This window comes from Papaver somniferum, unplaced genomic scaffold (assembly GCF_003573695.1).
Source record: "Papaver somniferum cultivar HN1 unplaced genomic scaffold, ASM357369v1 unplaced-scaffold_137, whole genome shotgun sequence".
In the NCBI taxonomy this organism is placed as follows: Eukaryota; Viridiplantae; Streptophyta; class Magnoliopsida; order Ranunculales; family Papaveraceae; genus Papaver; species Papaver somniferum.
Window position 1 is genome coordinate 2,496,455 of NW_020622934.1, and position 20,478 is coordinate 2,516,932.

A 20,478-nucleotide genomic window follows, 5' to 3' on the forward strand; every position below is an offset into this window, starting at 1 on the left:
CTTTTGAGGGTCATGTGCTGATTGGAGGACTCAGCGTGCCAGTGAAGTATGCGGATCTATATACTGAGATATGGAGAAAGTATGGGCACATCGCCACGACCAGGAAGGTTGATAGTTGCTTTGCATTGGTTAAGCGTGTGGAGGAAACCTTATCTTCAATCCATGACATTTGCAGGGTGACTTGACACGATGTTTCTGGAGATGTAATCAAAAGATGGGAATTCCATCGGGACATGTGTGTGAACTTCGAGTTTAACGCCTCCTGGTTCTGTGAAGGATTTTCCAAAATCCAAAACCTGCAAACTGAGATGGCTGGAGTTCCTTCCGCGGATTTTATTAACCAACAGGAGGCGAAAATCGAGAGGTTATCCCAGGAGTTAAAGTTGAAGCAGAATGCTCTTCAAAAAATGAAGGATGCTTTCTCCAAGAAGAATGGGTTATTGTTGGACAATTTACCTTGAATGCTTTTATTTTTCTGAACCTTCTCTTTTAGGTTTTTTTTTTTTGAAAGGCAATAGGCACCTGTTTTATGGTTTGATTTTCTGGTTTTTGGATTGATAGATGGTTGTTTTATAAGGATTTTCTGAATTGGTTTATTTCTGGAATGGTATGAAATTTTAGAACAATTAGGTTATTGGCTTTTGTAGTCAACATGGAACTGATGCCCGTGTCAGGTTTCCAGCACATTCAAAACATGAGTTGCGCAAACAAAACTTACCTGCTTAAGGGCCTTTCAACAAACTGAATCTTCAAGAGCAAATCCGAGTTTATTGTATGATGCCATCCTGGACGCGAGAAATCCCCAGTCGTCCTTTATTGTCTATGTAACATCTTTATGTCGATCTGCGACAAGGCGGAGAATCTCTAGTCCCCATGCGTAATTCTCCTGAATCTATCTTTCTTTGGACAATGCGTTTTAGAGCATTGCATTCACTTGTAGGATGATGGACAAATATGTGATAATGGCAATATCTTGAATCTAGCATCTCTTGATTAGTTGGTGGGCGCCATACCGAGGGTAGTTGGACCACCCCCTTTTTCACCCAAATTCCTATAACTCCAAGACTCTGTTCACAGGCAACGGGAAGCGTGGATATTCTGGGTCTGGATTCTCTTGCATCAGCGGCCGTGGTGGGAGTTCTGGTGGGTTTTGGTATAAAGCTCTTTTCGAGGGCGGAATTGATGCTTGAGAGATCATAGATTCATGAGCGGACCGTTTACTTCCACAATATTTCTGAAGGGTAATTTATCTCGAGGGTCTTTTTTCAGTGACATCGACATGAGATTGCTCGTTCCCATAAGCGTCTTGGTAGATTTCCCATTTATCCGGCGCCTCTCTCGTAAGTAAGAAGTCGTGGTTGCGGACTGTTGGACGACTCTTTGAACCTCCGCGAGCGTTTGGAGATAAATGTTTTCCAACAAAGCTTCATAGGCTGGCTCTTTACCCTTGTCATGTAGACGCTGTGGCACACCTGGCAAGTCTCCTTCCTTGGTCTTGTGAAACTGTCTTACCTCCCTGTCGTCGGGAGAATTTAATTGGCTGCTCTTCTGCTCTTGTATGACATGGATACGTGATCTGTCTGTGTCTTCATTGGTAGGAGTATGAGCCTTAGACAAATACTTAACGTCCTTCGTATTATCCTTGAAATTGGTGAGATCCTTCTGACAGGTACCCGCCGATTCTTTGCAAAATCGACTTATCATACTCTTTAGGATACAAAGCGTCTCGTTTTGCCGTATGATAATATCGACTTGGTTTACAACCATATCTTCTAGCATTCTTATCACGCCTTCCATGATGGTTGTCTTCTGAATGTTCATTGCTTTTGAAAGGTTCGAATAACCAGGATATATCTAGGAAATTGGAATCTTTGACTGAAATGAGTTTTAGTTAATGATTGTATTAAGCCTAAGACCAATTGGGATAGAAATGAAATTGAGAATTGAATTTGATTTTGATTTTTCAACCGAGAGATTAATCTCCCATTGTGGTCGCCAATTGTTTGTGGGTAAAATCTGTTTTTGCTGGTTTTGGTAAATTTGGGTGTGTGGATGAGAAACAAAATGTACTGCACGGGAGTAATTTAGATTCGAGAGATCACTCTGTACAATCCTATCCTAAACCAAGAAATGGACGTTCCAGTCTTGCTTCGGTCACAAAGTGAAGGAGAAGGGTTGGTCTTAGGGAGGGAAGCGAAGAAGGTGTTGAGACCAGAATGGTTAATTCTGAAGGTGTGGTTATTTTATGACTTGTATCAGAATTTGGAACTGGCTTGTGGAATGAAATCTATCAGTTCTTTGATGTTTTTCTGGATACTGTGTTGTTCTAACCAAAACTTGTTGTTTGGTCGAAAATAGGTAAAACCTATTTATACAAGTCATATTGAATGCACCCTGATCTCGTGGAAAGTGGGAGTGATTGAGTAATGGAGAAGTGGGATTATGTGTAAATTCTAGAGACCACGTTCCCACCATGGAGGAAAACTGGTCAGTTTACACCCACTACTTACCTCCACTAACTTCCCTGCTTTCTGACACTTTCTTATAATGGGCGTGTTGCACGCCGCACGCTGTAAAACACCAGACCAATACTCTGATGAGAATACCCCAGTTTGTGACATGTTTGATGTCTCGAGTGTTTTCATGGAAAACATGTAGCAGTTTGCTATGTGTGGCAAGTCAAAGTCAGGAGACTTTCCACAGGAGAATAACACGTGATGCTATTTGGCTTGTCTTAGTTGGTCGCCCAAAACTTGCCGCATGACTATCAATTATGTGGCGAATTCAAATGGCTGAGATCGTAACTTATGATAAAGGATGGCCATTGATTATAGCCACATTATGTTGGCGCCAGATGACCGCACAGTGGCGTCATTGGCACATGCCAATGATGTAGTGGCATATAGCAGCATGCCAGTGGCATAGTGGCGCCTGGCGTAGCCATGACAGCTATTTTGGCATATTGATGTTAGACCCAAATATGCCTCTGGCAGCATTGGCCTTGTTGCTATATCAAACTTAAGTCCTTCGGAGAATTACTTGACTTAGTTGGCGTGGAAACTTTAGCTAAATTAGGGTTTGGCATATCGAAACCCTAATTAGCGAACGGCATGGCCGCGGCATGGTGGCGCTTTATGCAATCGGTTACATGGCCACATCAAAGGAGCTATAGCAGGCCATAATATGGGAATAACCATAAAGCACTAGGATGAACACAAGTGATTATAAAAAATGGCGCCGTTTTTAGGGTTTGGCGGGTCCTACATGGCTCGTGGCATGTTGTAGGGCCAAAGTAGCGTAATTGGGTCACAACTGGAAATTACGGTTTCGACCAATTCCACCAAGGCAGAGCCTTTTAAAATACCCTAATTGAAATATGTTATGGCGCTTGGCCACGAAAAAGAAGTGGGTTAGAACGTTGGCGCGCTATTTATGGCATGTTGACACGATTGGCATGCTACTACGGCAAAGTGGCACGTTTGGCATGTTCGACATGCTACTGCGGCAAAGTGGCACGTTTGGCATGCCAATTAGTGTATTGGCGCGGCATGACATGTTTGGCATGCCATTGGCACGCCGTAGCGGAATGACACGTTTGGCATGTACGTTTGGCATGTACGTCTGGCATGCCAATTAGCATGTTGGCGCGGCTTTTGGAAAACCAATTTGGCATTTTGACCTTCTGGCGCAACTTTGCCTATTTTGATACTGTGGCAGGTTTAGAGCGACCTGATTGGTCGAGAAAGAGCGGTCGGCCAAGCATGTACGTGTCCACACTTATGGTGTGCGTGTGGTGGATTTAAAGCGACCTGATTGGTCGATGGGAAATAGGGCCGGCAAGTATGGGCCCAACCACAACTCATGTGCGTGTGGAGGGTTTAAGGCGACCTGATTGGTCGACTGGAAATAGGGGATGGTCGAGCAACATGGGGTGTAGCCACTTGCAAGTGGTGCCGGCTGGCATATGGCATGGCCACACCTTTATTTGTTGCTTCTCCTATTCTGAGGCTCCTTTTATTCCTTGTTTTCTGATTTTAGGTAGGATTTTGCACCTACTAATCCATGGCGGATTAATTACCTAGTCCGCCTAGGCTTAATTTCAACGGGCAAGTTCTAATATACTGCGCAGAGGGAAAAACCATAATTTTTGCAAATTAGTCAGGGTAATTGATGTAATTTGTAGATAGTGGTAAAAGTGGTTCGATTCTCAGACTTGTGAAGGATATTAATTAGACTTAAATTCTAATATTAAAATAGAAAACTCACTAAAAATTATAGCAAACTCAATCAAAGATGATATCAATACTAAAAGAAACACTGAGGCTAAGATTCCACTATTTTCCAAGTTCAAAGTGATTAAACCAATACTTATATTTATGCAATTTTCTTGTTTAATTTGATTATTGCAACAAGTAGATTTTCAAAAGTAATAATTGTAAATACCAAGTATGAAGCATCAAAAGTCTTAAAACTAAGCATACTCCATCAAAATAGATCACAATCACTCAAATAAAAATCATATTCAATAATAGTTCAAGGCAAATAATCATATAATTATTGCAAATAAAAAGATAAAATATAATATACCACTTTTTTTTGGAAAAATAGCTTCCTCTATCGCCTCAGAAATGGGGTTTAGATCCTCATATTAATCATGATCTCAAAATATGTGTTTGCTGCTCAAAAGATGATTAAAAGAGTGAAAAGTAATAACACAGACTGTTTGCAACAGTGTATTGGTGTTGCAAAACAGCTTTACAATGGAACTGTTACAGAAAACTGTTGCTTTGTCGCTGATTTTAAGACCCTAGAATAACTGCCCTGACAGCTTAATGTTCTTCAGCTGTTAAACAACGACACTGTTCTGCGACTGTTTCCGTGCGTCAATGTTCTTCGCGTTCTTCTCTCTTCAGCAGCAGCAGCAGAAACAGAGTTTGGTAAAGCTCTGATTTCTTCTTCTCTGGCTCTCCTTAGGTTCCCAAACTCTCGACACCTCTTCTATATGACCCAAGACATCTATTTATATCAAAAAACCGATTAAATCTCTCCCAAATCTTCCAAAATCTCTTTCCTTCTCTTCACGGCCAAGTTGCGGCAATTTCTTGTTTTAGATTTCTACGCGTTTCTGAGCTTTCCTTTTTATTCTAAACTCTTCCTTAGATAGATACAAATCTTTGGGAAGGTTTACAACGTTTAATCTCTCTAAAATTCCCTAAAACAGGTCACACACGTGACTTTCCATATTTTCTGTTGTGAGAAAAATCCGTCGATTGAGCCCAGTCTAATCGATTTAAACACCCATATCAGATTCCTAGACCCATAAGGAGTCTATCCTATGAAAATCAGAGGTTTAATCGACCTCAAACTCCTCCAAATCACGATTGCCAAAACTGTTCTTCACTGCACTATTTTCCCGCCAAAACCTGGTTTTTGAATGTTGAAGATGGTTGCCCCTTATCCAGAGTAGGGGTGCGATTAGCAACTGCCTGGAAATGGGATGCCCCTTAGTAATTAGGTTACCCCTTATCCAAAGTGAGAGTCCGAATAGCAAATGTCCTCCGGGTGCTTTCCGACAACTTTTCGAGCCAATTTTTTCCAAAAATGTTTATTGGCCAAAAAACCTACAAATAAATAAAACACCATAATAAGTACAAAAATGAGCCCTAACAATATATAGAATCGAGACAAATCGGACACAAAAATGTGTCTATCAAATACCCCCAAACCTATTATTTGCTAGTCCTCGAGCAAAAATAAAATAGAAATAAAATCCTAACTCACTGTCGCAGGCATCGTCGATTGCATTTAGCGTATGCAATAAGCCTTTAAACCCCTAGGTGTCCCTAGTGGCGGAGTGTTGTCTCCGGAGGGCTTACCAGAGGTATACCCACAAAACCTTTATACTCCAGACCCTAGCTATCTACACAGAACCTTGGAAGGCACTAAAGAATCTCCTTGGTTGGCATACTTATTGACTACAGGAGGAAGTACCCTGATGCGAAATTCCAATTGTTGTACACGAGTTTGCACTCAAGCATACTAAAATTCATATGAAGTGACAGAGCTCTACTCAGATAGTCGCACTATGGACATCAATATCCGGAGTCAAAACTAATCACATGGATAGATCAAGAAGATGGATATAGAAAAACATAGATGGTTTTGATGTTTACTAGGTGAACGGTGTTTCTCATATCTGTCTGAAGGCCTCCGCCAAAATGAACCTATCCTAATGGACTGAGATACCGTCTGACTAATATCAACACACTGGCATATACAAGGGTACCAGTGGTCGATAATCCTAACTCTAGGTCAACACAACTGGCATATACAAGGGTTCCAGTGGTCGACTTTATTGAATTTATTCCAGTTGGTCTGATGGTCTGGTCTCTTTTTTTTTTTTTTTTTTTTTTTTTTTTTTTTTTATCTCAATCACTCTAATTCACCCTAGCATTGGTAACAACTTGAATCGTGAGCCCCACCTAATCACTTAGAGAAACATAGTTTAAAAACAAAACAAAATAAAAACAGAAGTGAAAAGGACTCAACGAGATATGGTGAAACTATCATGTTATTTCTAACACCTGAGCTCTGTGCTTTTATGAATAGACTCTTTAGATGTTGCCATCTAGTCAGATTGGTTCCTCAACTCCTACAACCAAAATGCTTCCATCCACTTAGATTGGTTAGTGCCATCCTTAATAGGGATAAATTTCTAGGCTCTGGAGTTTATTTTTGCAACGAAAAGGTAACAAAAAGTTCTACCCCACCCCCAAACTTAAATCTAACATTGTCCTCAATGTTTCTAATCAAAGAACAGTACCAAAAATATAAGTAACATGAGGAAATAGTAAAGAGAGAAGTCGGAAAGATAGTACCTGGGTGAAGTGTAACCAAAAACCTACAAAAATATTATACAACATACAAAATCGCCTCGATGGTCAATCAAGGTAAACAGGGTCCTCCAGAGGGACCTCCTCAACATCACCTGTAGGAAAAGGCTCTAAAAAGGGCTTCAATCGCTGACCGTTAACCTTCGAAGAACTACTACCATCTGGTGTCTCAATCTCAACAGCGCCATGAGGAAAAACAGTACGGACCACAAAAGGACCGGTCCACCGAGAGCGCAACTTCCCGGGGAATAGATGCAAACGAGTGTCATACAGAAGAACTTTTTGACCTGGAGAAAATGACTTTCGTAAAATATTCCTATCATGCACAAGTTTCATTTTGTTCTTATACTCCTTAGCACTATCGTATGCATCTCTACGAATCTCGTCCAACTCATTGAGCTGGAGCTTTCTTTGAGCTCCTGCCTTGTCAAGTGAAAAGTTTAAGTTCTTAATAGCCCAATAGGCTCGATGCTCTAACTCAACAGGCAGGTGACATGCCTTGCCAAACACTAAACGATAAGGTGACATTCCAATGGGTGTCTTAAACGCAGTTAAGCCCATAAGGCATCAGTAAGCCTCGACGACCAGTCTTTCCTATTTGGATTAACTGTTTTCTCTAGAATACGTTTAATTTCCCTATTGGAAACCTCTACCTGACCACTAGTCTGAGGGTGATATGGGGTTGCTACTTTATGGGTAATACCGTATTGTTTCATTAAAAGAGAAACGGTCTATTACAAAAGTGTGAACCTCCATCACTAATTATAGCTCGCGGCGTACCAAAACGTGTAAGTATATTCTCTTTCAAAAACTGGACTACGACCCTGTGGTCATTCGTTTACACGGAACCGCCTCAACCCACTTAGACACATAGTCTACAGCGACAAGTATGTAAAGATAACCAAACGAAATAGGAAATGGACCCATAAAATCAATGCCCCACACATCAAAGACCTCAATCACTAAAATAGGGTTCAAAGGCATCATATTTCTACGGGAAATGGTTCCTAACTTCTGGCAACGCTCACAAGAAAACAATGACTATGGGAATCTTTAAACAACGAAGGCCAGTAAAATCCACACTGCAAAATCTTAGCAGCAGTCTTCTTAGCACTAAAATGACCCCCACATGCATGTTCATGACAAAAGGAGATAATACTAGACTGGTCACTCTCAGATACACATCTCCTAATAATCTGGTCCGGACAATACTTAAACAGATAAGGATCGTCCCAAAAGAAATGCTTAACCTCGGCTAAAAACCTAGAACGATCTTGCTTACCCCAATGTTGAGGGGTTCGACCAGTAACAAGATAATTCACTATATTTGCATACCAAGGTGATTGGGAAACAGAGAACAATTGTTCATCAGGAAAGCTATCCCTTATAGGAAGGGAATCACTAGGGGAACTAACAACTAGCCTAGACAAGTGGTCTGCTACTACATTTTCTGCACCCTTTTTGTCTCTAATGTCTGGGGAAAATTCCTGTAACAATAGGATCCATCTAATCAATCTAGGTTTGGTATCCTTCTTAGATAAAAGGTATTTCAAAGCAGCATGATCTGTATAGATTATGATCTTAGAACCTAATAGGTAGGACCTAAACTTATCCAAGGCAAACACGATGGCTAAAAGTTCCTTCTCGGTAGTTGTGTAGTTCATTTGGGCATCATTCAGAGTTTTGCTAGCATAATAAATCACATGAAGTAATTTGTTTTCTCGTTGTCCTAAAACGACGCCTATAGCATAATCTGAAGAATCACACATAATCTCAAAGGGTAGGTTCCAGTTAGGTGCCTGGACTATCGGGGCAGTAGTGAGTAAAGTTTTAAGCTTCTCAAAAGCCTCTAAACAAGCATCATCAAAGACAAACTTAACATCTTTTGCAAGCAAATTGCAAAGAGGTCTAGAAATCAAGCTAAAATCCTTAATGAATCGACGGTAAAAACCTGCATGCCCTAGGAATGACCTAATATATTTTACGGTTTTTGGGACCTGTAAAGTCTTAATAAGGTCAACTTTGGATTTGTCGACCTCTATACCCTTTGAAGAGACGATGTGCCCTAATACAATTCCTGATTTAACCATGAAATGGCATTTTTCCCAATTAAGCACTAAATTTTTTTCCTTACACCTAGTCAACACTAATGTCAAATGATGCAAGCACTCATCGAAAGATGAACCAAACACTGAAAAATTATCCATAAATACCTCTAAGAACCGTTCTACCATATCAGAAAATATGCTCATCATACAACGCTGAAAAGTTGCAGGGGCATTACATAGCCCGAAAGGCATGCGTCTATACGCAAAGGTACCAAAGGGACAGGTAAAAGTGGTTTTCTCTTGGTCTTCTGGGGCAATAACGATCTGATTATAACCGGAGTAGCCATCTAAGAAGCAATAGTGATTATGTCCACTAATCTCTCTAGCATTTGGTCGATAAAAGGAAGGAAAAAGTGATCCTTTCGTGCGACCTTGTTCAATTTCCTATAGTCAATACACACACGCCATCCCGTGGTCACTCGGGTTGGGATTAATTCATTATTATCATTATGGACTACAGTGATACCTGATTTCTTGGGGACAACCTGAACAGGGCTGACCCACTTATTGTCTGAAATTGGGTAAATAATACCCGCATCTAACAACTTAAGCACCTCTTTTCGAACTACCTCTTTCATGTTAGGGTTCAGTCGACGTTGCATCTCCCTAGAAGGTTTGGAGTCTTCCTCTAAATGAATCTGATGCATACACACAGTAGGACTTATACCCTTAATGTCTGCTATAGTCCACCCTAAAGCTTCCTTATTGTCTTGAAGTACATTTACTAGCCTACTTTCCTGATCACTATCCAAATTGGAAGCTACAATCACAGGTAAAGTCTCAGATGGGCCTAAAAACACATACTTTAGAGTATCGGGTAGTGGTTTAAGGTCCAACTTTGGGGGCTCTTCTAAAGAGGAATTAGGGTAGTCTCAGAAACTGGTAACGGTTCGAACCTAGCTTTCCATCTATCAGTGTCTAACACAGGGGTAGAATCTAATAGAGAATTCACCTGTTCAATAGTTCTATCGTCGTCAAAATCTAAACCAAAATGGGATAGACAACTTTCTAATGGGTCTTCAGACAAGATGTTTGGTAATGACTCCTGAACTAAGGATTCTATCATGTTCACCTCTTCAACACATGTGTCATCTAGCTCATGAGGTTGCTTACTGACATTAAAAATGTTCATCTCCATAGTCATATTACCAAAAGATAAACTCATCACACCATTTCGACAGTTAATGATCGCATTAGACGTAGCTAAAAATGGGCGACCTAAAAAATCACAGGTATCTGGTTCTCTGGGTCAGGGACAGGTTGGGTATCTACGACCACGAAATCCACTGGATAAATAAACTTGTCGACCTCAATAAGAACATCCTCAAGGGATTTTAACAGACCTATCAGCTAACTGCAGTGTCATCTGAGTAGGTTTCATTTCACCAAGTCCTAGCTGTAAGTATACATGGAATGACAGTAAGTTCACACTGGCTCCTAAGTCAAGTAAATCTTTTTCTACCCGGAAGTTACCTATTGTGCAAGCAATGGTAGGAGAACCTGGGTCTTTGTACTTTGGAGTTGTGGTGTTTTGAATTATTGAACTTACGTGACTAGCTAAAAAGGCTTTCTTATGGACGCTAAGTTTTCGCTTTCGCGTACACATATCCTCAAGGAACTTGGCATAAGCAGGAGTTTTCCTAATTGCATCTAATAAGGGAAGGTTTATGGTAACTTGCTTAAAAACATCCACTATGTCATTAAAGTTCGTCCTTCTTTGTTGGTACTAATAGCTGAGGAAATGGGGCTCTAGGCCTAAAATAAGACCTTTCAGGAACCGAATTCACATCATCAGAAACTTTATCAGTCTCTTCAGCTACTAGTTCTGAGAGGTGAGATCCTGAGGGGTGAACTACAGTATGTTCACTATCGGGCATGGTTACCTTATTGTCTACAACTCTACCACTTCTAAGGGTTCTAACAGCATTCAATTGATTCGATGGTTTTGCACCTAATTCATGAACTCCTCTAGGGTTGGGTTGTGTTTGACTAGGAAACTTACCTTTTTCTCTCAAAGAATCACTTATCAGACCAACCTGGGTTTTTAACTCGGAAATAGCCTAACTATTTTCTTATCCTATCCTGTTACTAGCTTGTAGACTTTGTTCTACGGATAACTAGAATTTTGCAGTTTGCTGAGTTAACAAGGCGAGAGATTCCTCTAAACTTAGGATTTTCTTATCTGACTGATTCTGAAACCGCGCTAGTCCTGAAGGATTCTTAGTATAGCCAAAACCTGGGGGAGCATTAGAATTACTAAACTGACCTTGACTTTGGCCCTTAGACCACGAAAGGTTCGGATGGTTTCTCCAACCAGGATTATGGGTTTCTGAATATGGGTCAATCTTTTGACGGTTATCAAATCTAGTGTTATTATAAAGAGCATTGGACTGCTCTTCAATATTCTGGCCTTCCCAAAAAGGCTCCACTCTACCACTAGTCTGGCCCACTTCTAAGGCTTCTAACCTTTTTGCTATAGCAGCAATTTTGGAATCTGATTCATAGCCTCCTTCTACCCTATTAACGTTTCCTCTACTTAAAAGAATTGTTTTCTGGGGTGCCCTACTATTTTTCCATTGCTTGGTTTTCTAGGCGATTTCATTAAAAAATTCCATCGCCGCATCAACAGTTTGGTTTTCAAATCCACCAGTGCATAGAGACTCAACCATGGTCGTTGTGGAATAATCTAAACCCTCATAAAGGATCTGAACTAGCCTAACCTTTTCTAAACCATGATGAGGACACTGGGATAATAAATCATTGAACCTTTCCAAATACCTATATAAATATTCTCCCTCTTATTGTGAAAATGTTTATATTTGCGTCCTAATAGACGATGTTTTGTGCCTAGGGAAAAAGTTATTGAAAAAGGCAGATGTAAGTTGTTCATATGTCTCAATTGACTCGGAGTCCAAACTATACAGCCACGACTTGGCCTTATCTTTCAGGGAAAATGGGAATAACCTAAGTTTCAAAGCATTATCATCTAAGCCTCTAATTCTTAGAGTACTACAAATTTCCTCAAAATCCCTAACATGGTAATAAGGGTTTTCATTTTCTTTCCCTAAAAAGATTGGGAGCATCTGTAAGGTCCCAGGTTTCAGTTCATAGGGTGCCTCCGTTTCAGCTAACTTAATACACGAAGGACGGGTAGTCCTAGTTGGATTCAACAAAGCTTTCAAAGTTGCCATTTCTGGCGCTATCGGAGCAACAGGGATTCTCTCCTCAGTCAAAGGACGTTTAAAAACAGACTCTTCAAAAGCCGGACTTTCTAGATTAAGGTAATCGAGATGCTTCGAACTACTAGGTTTCTCTTTAACAAATCAACCTAGTGCGTCTCTTTTACGTTCAGGCATACAATAGAATTTTCTAAATTGGAAGGGTAAGCAAACACATATCAAGGCCGACTCAACCAAATCAAACCTATTGATTTCTAGCAAACAAAAAGAATGATGGCTCCACTTAGATTGTTTCTAGACCAGCTTCTAATCCTTCGAACGTGAATTCGTTACAATTTAAGCAAACCCCTTTGGAATCAATCCGAGTTAATGTAAGTTGAATAGAGGCGAGGGAAGCTCGGTGGAGCTTTGATACCCAAGGCCTCACCGGTATTACAAGGCGGCGCAGTCACACATTCAACTTACAGAAACCGTCAAGAACTTTGAAGTATGCTTAAAAGAGTAACCAATATTTTTCGAATGACTTTCCTGTTAAACTCGTTACCCTATTGGTCTCGTTCTAGTCAAAATTTTAGGCTTAGGTTCGCATAGGTTATGTGTTCCTAAAGCGGGCAAGAAGAGAACGGTGATGAAATCCGAACCCTTATCTTGTATGGCCAGGCCTTGCCCTTTACTAGAAAAATAAATGTATGTATTCAGTCCTCAACATATATGCATGCGAAGGAGTCCAGTAACTCGCTGACAGGGGATTCACGAGTGTTTAGAATCTTACCTCCCGTTCCAGATGGGGGATGAATGGTTGTAGTCGACTCGGGCCATTGACTCCGATGTCTAGTGTACGAACCTAAGGTGCAGAGACAATATCGTAATTTTCCTCCTTCTCTGCAAACAGTTTATATTTAAAGTACCCTTCCGTAGGGTAATAAAAAAATAATGTCCCAAAGTCCAAAAGTCCAAAAAAATAAAGAAAAATTACAAAAATAATAAACCCTAATACAGTTTTGATTTTTTTTTTTGTTTTTTAAAAAAAAAACAAACCCTAAACTATAATTGTCTAAAATAAAATTGTCTTCTTTTCTGTTCTTTTTGCTTTAATCTTTAGCTCCAAGTCTTTATGAACTCACCAAACTCCTTGGCTCAATTTTCTTTATGATCCAGAACCTGTAGACACAAGATAAATACCCAAAAACATAAAAAGGACAAAAATAATAATAATAATAAAAAATTCTAAAACCTTAAAAACAAGTCCGCGTCGGCGGCGCCAAAAATTGATGTGATTTGTAGATAGTGGTAAAAGTGGTTCGATTCTCAGACTTGTGAAGGATATTAATTAGACTTAAATTCTAATATTAAAATAGAAAACTCACTAAAGATTATAGCAAATTCAATCAAAGATGATATCAATTAAAAGAAACACTGAGGCTAAGATTCCACTATTTCCCAAGTTCAAAGTGATTAAACCAATACTTATATTTATGCAATTTTCTTGTTTAATTTGATTCTAAAATATTGCAACAAGTAGATTTTCAAAAGTAATAATTCTAAATACCAAGTATGAAGCATCAAAAGTCTTAAAACTAAGCATACTCCATCAAAATAGATCACAATCACTCAAATAAAAATCATATTCAATAATAGTTCAAGGCAAATAATCATATAATTATTGCAAATAAAAAGATAAAATAGAATATACCACTTTTTGTTGGAAAAATAGCTTCCTCTATCGCCTCAGCAATGGGGTTTAGCTCCTCATATTAATCATGATCTCAAAATATGTGTTTGTTGCTCAAAAGATGATTAAAAGAGTGAAAAGTAATAACACAGACTGTTTGCAACAGTGTATTGGTGTTGCAAAACAGCTGTTACAATGGAACTGTTACAGAAAAACTGTTGTTTTGTCGTTGATTTTAAGACCCTAGAATATGACTGCCCTGCACAGCTTAATGTTCTTCAGCTGTTAAACAACGACACTGTTCTGCGACTGTTTCCCGTGCGTCAATGTTCTTCGCGTTCTTCTTCTTCAGCAGCAGCAGCAGCAGAAACAGAGTTTGGTAAAGCTTTGATTTTTTCTTCTATGGCTCTCCTTAGGTTCCCAAACACTCTACACCTCTTCTATATGACCCAAGACATCTATTTATATCAAAAATACCGATTAAATCTCTCCTAAATCATCCAAAATCTCTTTCCTTCTCTTCACGGCCAAGTTGCGGCAATTTCTTGTTTTAGAATTTCTACGCGTTTCTGAGCTTTCCTTTTTATTCTAAACTCTTCCTTAGATAGATACAAATCTTTGGAAAGGTTTACAGCGCTTTAATCTCTCTAAAATTCCCTAAAACAGGTCACACACGTGACTTTCCATATTTTCTGTTGTGAGAAAAAAATCCATCGATTGAGCCCAGTCTAATCGATTTAAACACCCATACCAGATTCCTAGACCCATAAGGAGTCTATCCTATGAAAATCAGCGGTTTAATCGACCTCAAACTCCTCCAAATCACGATTGCCAAAACTGTTCTTCACTGCACTATTTTCCCGCCAAAACCTGGTTTTTGAAATGTTGAAGATGGTTGCCCCTTATCCAGCGTAGGGGTGTGATTAGAAACTGCATGGAAATGGGATGCCCCTTAGTAATTAGGTTACCCCTTATCCAAAGTGAGAGTCCGAATAACAAATGTCCTCCTGGTGCTTTCCAACAACTTTTCGAGCCAATTTTTTCCAAAAATGTTTATTGTCTAAAAATACCTACAAATAAATAAAACACCATAATAAGTACAAAAATGAGCCCTAACAATATATAGAATCGAGACAAATCAGACACAAAAATGTGTCTATCAGTAATATCTGAATCTTGTGAATTATCACAAAATTGATTGAATTCTATGTGTTGACACAGAGTTCTTTAAGTTCATTGCCAGAGAGCAGTATGCTTTCCGATTAAATACTTTATACAAGGACCTTAACCTTGATACTTGGAAATTCGTGTTACTCTACTGCGAGTGAACACAAATTGTCATGCCATATCAACAATTAAGGGTTCAGCCGGGGAACATAGCACAGAAAGCATTCAGAGAAACTTATATTAACTGAATAACATAGGCAAGGTGCCAAAATTTATAGAATATCTGGGATTATTGCTACATGCACCATTCTGGATAAATTTCATGAGGAAATATTGAGTTGCTCAACAAATGCGCCAGTGAAGAGGTTGAACACTCATCACTTTTACATAGCTCCGCTTCCTTGCAGAATGACGGCCTATTAAATGTAGGGTTTTACAAATTTAGCCATGAACTAAAAACCACCATCAACAGCTATTATCATGTATTATTTCTTTTTCAGGGGAATATCTAGCAAAGAAATCAAGGTGGCAGAGCTAGAAAAATTACAGTTGGAACTCGTTGTGACGTTGTGCTTGCTATAGAAATACTTTCTTCAATCCTTTTTCAACATCATGGTTCATTTAACTGTGCATCTTACCAGGGAAGTGAAAATTTGTGGTCTTGTATACTTTCGATAGATGATCCGTTCGAAAGGTGCATGAAGGTCAATAAAGGGCATGTGCGAAACATAAACAGACCTGGAGGAAGCATTGCTGAAGGGAATATTGCGGAAGAGACAATTGAGATGATTAGTAAGAACCAACAAAGCATGAATAGTACAGTCGGAATTCCACCAGACAAACTCAACACATCTGACACTGGCGAAGATTCTTATTCTTTCATGGGAAAACCAATGTCATGTGCTAATTTTCCTCTTGTCGATAAGGATCTGTTGGATAAAGCGCATTTCTATGTATTGCGGAATTCGCCTGAAGTTTATCCTTACATTGAGTAAGTATAACTAGATCTAACCAAATAACCTCATATTTTATTTAATGTTTGATTATGTGTCCGAATTTCTGTAAAGATAATAACATTAATCATTGTACTATCCAGACGACACCAGAAATTTTGAAGGATAAATATCTTGGTATGAAGGATACACAGCTAGATCAAAAACATAATGAAGAGTTCGCCAAATGGTTACAAAAAATGGTAAGAGTTTGCAGAAAATGTCACTCTTGCTATGTAACTTTTGCGTTGAGACGAAGGCTAATCCTTATAATGTATTTCAGGTTGAGAGTGAGTGGGCAGACTCTAGGGAAAACTTCAATCAGGACTTAAGGTGGATATCAATCCTACAGAATGCACAAGTAGCGACATACGAAGCATATCACATCAATGAATACATGTTTCGCACAAAATCTAATGATGGTTTCGCCTACCAGAATAGCGGGGTTTACCTAGAGGAAACTGACACGCACATTAGAAAAGCGGGGATTACCCATAATCAGGCGAATTATTATGATGTTTTAAAAGAGATTTGGGTGCTGACATATCATTCGTTGAAAGTGCCACTTTTCAAGTGTAAATGGGTTACCAAAGCAGGGGTCTCAAAAGACAAACTTGGATACATTTTGGTTGAGCTTGATAAGTTGGGACTCCAGAATGATCCTTTCGCTATAGTCTCCCAACCTAAGCATGTATTTTATGTGACAGACCAGAAAAATAAGAAAAAAAGTCTATTGTGGTAGGTGCACCTACCCAAAACTGGAAATATGATGGTGATGTCGACGAGGAATTCAGTACATCAGTTATTGTTGGGATGAGTATCACTTGCCGCAGGTAGATAAACTAGACCTTCAAAAGGAATCAAGGGATGATTACTATCGGCCTGAAATTAAGGGTAGAACTGTAAGGAAAATCAACAAATGACGTGATCCAACTCTCCCAAGTTTCTGTTGATGCTACTGCTGCAAATGTGAACACGGCTATTTTTTTATATTTTTTTTATTTAATATGGTAGCCATATGTTTCTTTATATGCATGGCAGACATAGCCAGAGTAAAATGTCTGGGTACGTGAGTATACCAAGAAGGATCGTTGTTATATTTTTCTTGAAGGAAACATCTTTGATTTCATAAACATGGTAGAATTTTTTTTATATATATAAATAAAGATAATTTGTGCTACACTAATGTCATTTATATAAAGACAATTTGTGAACCCTACACTGTCGTCATTACCGACTTCCTCTCCTCTGTAAGCAATTCTTCTATTTGTCCATGTGAAGGGACAAGTAGTATAACCAAGATCAGAGAGAGATACATATCATATTCATGTAACACTAAACTAAATTATTCATGTTAACTAGTATGAATAGCACGTGTGTAAATGATCTCTGAATGTCCTCCACTTTTCGCAACACAGATGACTTTCAAAATAGAAAAGTCGATTAGACAAGTCACAAGAGATATAATTTGATATATGGAGAATCGAAACGGCAGGAGGGGGTAGAGTAAGAGTTTTTCTCATCGAAAAGGTGAGAATCCATTGGGAATCGAACCAATTAAGGCTTAAAATGATGTTTCTTTTCTTCATTATCATTATCCCAATTGCTTCCATTATATCCCAAACTAGAAATCCCATTTCAAAATTGAGACTAAGAGGGAGACAAAAATTCTTTGAGAAAAATTTATCATTAACCCCTTGCAATCAAAATTCATCAGAGAAGCTTTCAACACCAAATGGATATTCCTCAAGATCAATAGAGAGCAATATCTCTGATTCACCAGTGAGGAACGATAATTGCATCCAATTGGTTAATAATATCTCCGAGAATCAGGGTAATGCATCATCCAATTACCGGATTCAGCAAATGCCTCCTGGGAGGGAGAAGATCCTCCATTTCAAGATTGTATAACTGAACATGGAGAAAGCAGTGGTTGCGGAGGGAGTGGTGCAGTTGAAGAAGAATCGATGGCTACTGAGAACTGCGAAGAAATCTTGTCTAATGTAGATTCTGATCCTGGTGATGGTGTTAATGATGAGTTCGTTGACGGGGGTGCTGGTGGAGCAGAGGCTTCCGGACCTGGGCCCATTAGGACATGGCGCATGCGGGATGGATGGGTTGTGACTACTGAATTCCTTACCGAAGGTACGTATGTGATTAATGAAGGGTGATTCTTATTGGTCTTAAATATGTTGTGGATGGAGGGGGAAAATATGGATTTGATACTATCACTTTGCCTGCTGCCTCCAGAAGAGAGCTTCTTATTCGTGCTGCTCAGCCAATACCCGCTCATGGAATGCCCTATACCCTGCTTCATTATGTATGTCCTGCAGTTGGCAGAGCAGCATCCAGAATAGATGCATTTGTGGAGGCAGGTAATGGTCAGCGAAATCCAGCGAGTGCAATACCACCAGTGCAACCGGCAGAGTCAGTACCAGCACCAACAACAGTCCCTGCTTCTCAAACGACTGCATCTGAGCAACCATCTCCAAGGGACTAAGCGATAATCAAGTCGGGTGATAGAATGTAGTTGTTTATGTTTGCTAATAGATGAAATGGTTAGTGTAAGTTATATACTTTTAGCCTTTGTTTTTGGTTTTGGGTTATACTATTTTGGTAATGATGATCATCATGGTACTGAATTTGGTTCAAATTTAAGTTAGCAGTTTGGATTTTCCTGTTAACCAGAGAATGAATGTATGGATTGTTGAAAAAGATTGATTCTTAAATCATGGTGGGGTTTTGTATGAAGATGGGTTTTAGCAATGTTGGATGAGTGAATATTGTGAGTTTGGATTTGTCTATACTGATTGTTGAATTAATATTATGTCATGCTAGGATTAATAGTAATAGTAATATACTTGCACATAGATTATTTTTTTTTTGGAACTGGGCCTAAAATAGGCTTTGAATTAATCTTAATACCCTAGTTTCTACCATCTTAAACAACATTTTATATACCTTATTGATTCACTAATTCAATCATTCCTACCTATCTCTACTTAACAATCATTGGAATTTTAAAATCATTCACCAAGAACATTGCTTGTTTGTACATCTACTGTATTCAATCCATTATTACTGAAATCAAAAGAGCAAGAAAAACTGACAAATTTATTCAAACCCTTCAAACCTACATCCATCACAAGTTTAATACTACTGAAAATTCAAACAACTGGAAGAATAAAACTAGTTTAATTACATCTAAAGAAGGACAAAGCAAACAGAATACCACTTTTATACACCCGATAGGCTACCAGTGCCATTACAACTTTCTTTTTACAACCAAAATTCAAAGCTGCAACATTACTAATCTACCTGACATAAAAGGTTTACCCATCATAACCACTGCAACTCTCCCAACTACTATCCAAACAATGCATCTGCTGCAAACTGAACCCCAAAATCACCTAACATCTCTAATGTCTTCATCAACACCATCTATCAAACAAAAAACAAAAAAAGAAACTACCACCAAATGTCTGAACTTGAAACCCCATTCTTCATACACTTCTTCAGCAACATAAAACACCATAAATATCCCCACAAGTTTTCACGAAGATGAACAAGATAAATAGTAACCAAAATATCACATTACTCTAGTTCTAAGGGATTTGACAGTACCTATAACGCAATCACCAAGAATCGTCGTCACTGTTGCTGCTGTAGTTTAACTTATCCTCTTCATAGTAGGTACCAGTACTATCATCATCGTCTGAAGATGTGTAGGGACCCTGGAGATCATTATCTTCGGTTTCTTCTTCCTCATCTTCTGCTTCACTGCAAACCACCATCTCACCGGCAAACAAAGGCTCTCCATCGAAGTCTAACCCAGGAATATCCTCTCCGTCAGAATCCATGTTCAGGTGTTCTGACATGGTTCGAGAAAACTTATGAGGGTTGTTCTTTTTTTCGGCGAGATAGCACTTGTACATCACATCTTCAAACTCTTGCCTATTCCTCTTCTTCTTGTCTGCTTCTTTTTCCCTCTCATCTCTATTCATTGAATCATCACTGCTCTCCTAATCTTCTTCTTCTTCACAGTTATTTTCTTCATCTTCACTATCACCTTCTGTCGCATTGCGAGTTTTCCCCCATGAACACTTCCACTCTCCTTGTTGTTAAAGCTTCTCCCCGTGTCGACGTTCATCTATGGCATCTAACTTTCTCATCCACAACTGAAATTCCTCATCATTTTCAACCCTTAATCTTTCAAATTCTTCTCGCTCGTCTTGCTCTTTCTTCCTTATCTTCTCCTGATTCAGAAAAGGAATCAACCTTTCAATCTCAGATCTTGACAAAGTCCCAATTTTCAACTTTGCACGTACCGTTGCATCTGAATCGGGTGGTGGTTCGGTGTGATTTCCATTTGCTGAACTACTAGCATTCTATGCCATTATCTTTTTTCTTAATCTCTATTTCTATGATTTCTTCTTTTGGTATAATAATATGTTTATCCCCCTTCCT

General features: G+C 39.1%; 2 pseudogenes; one reads left to right on the plus strand and one right to left on the minus strand.

Moving 5' to 3' along the window:
* Positions 1–17,907, minus strand: part of LOC113334942 — a 195,545-nt pseudogene extending 177,638 nt beyond the window's left edge.
* Positions 11,729–11,828, plus strand: LOC113335053 (annotated as a pseudogene).
* Positions 17,908–20,478: the final 2,571 nt, after the last annotated feature.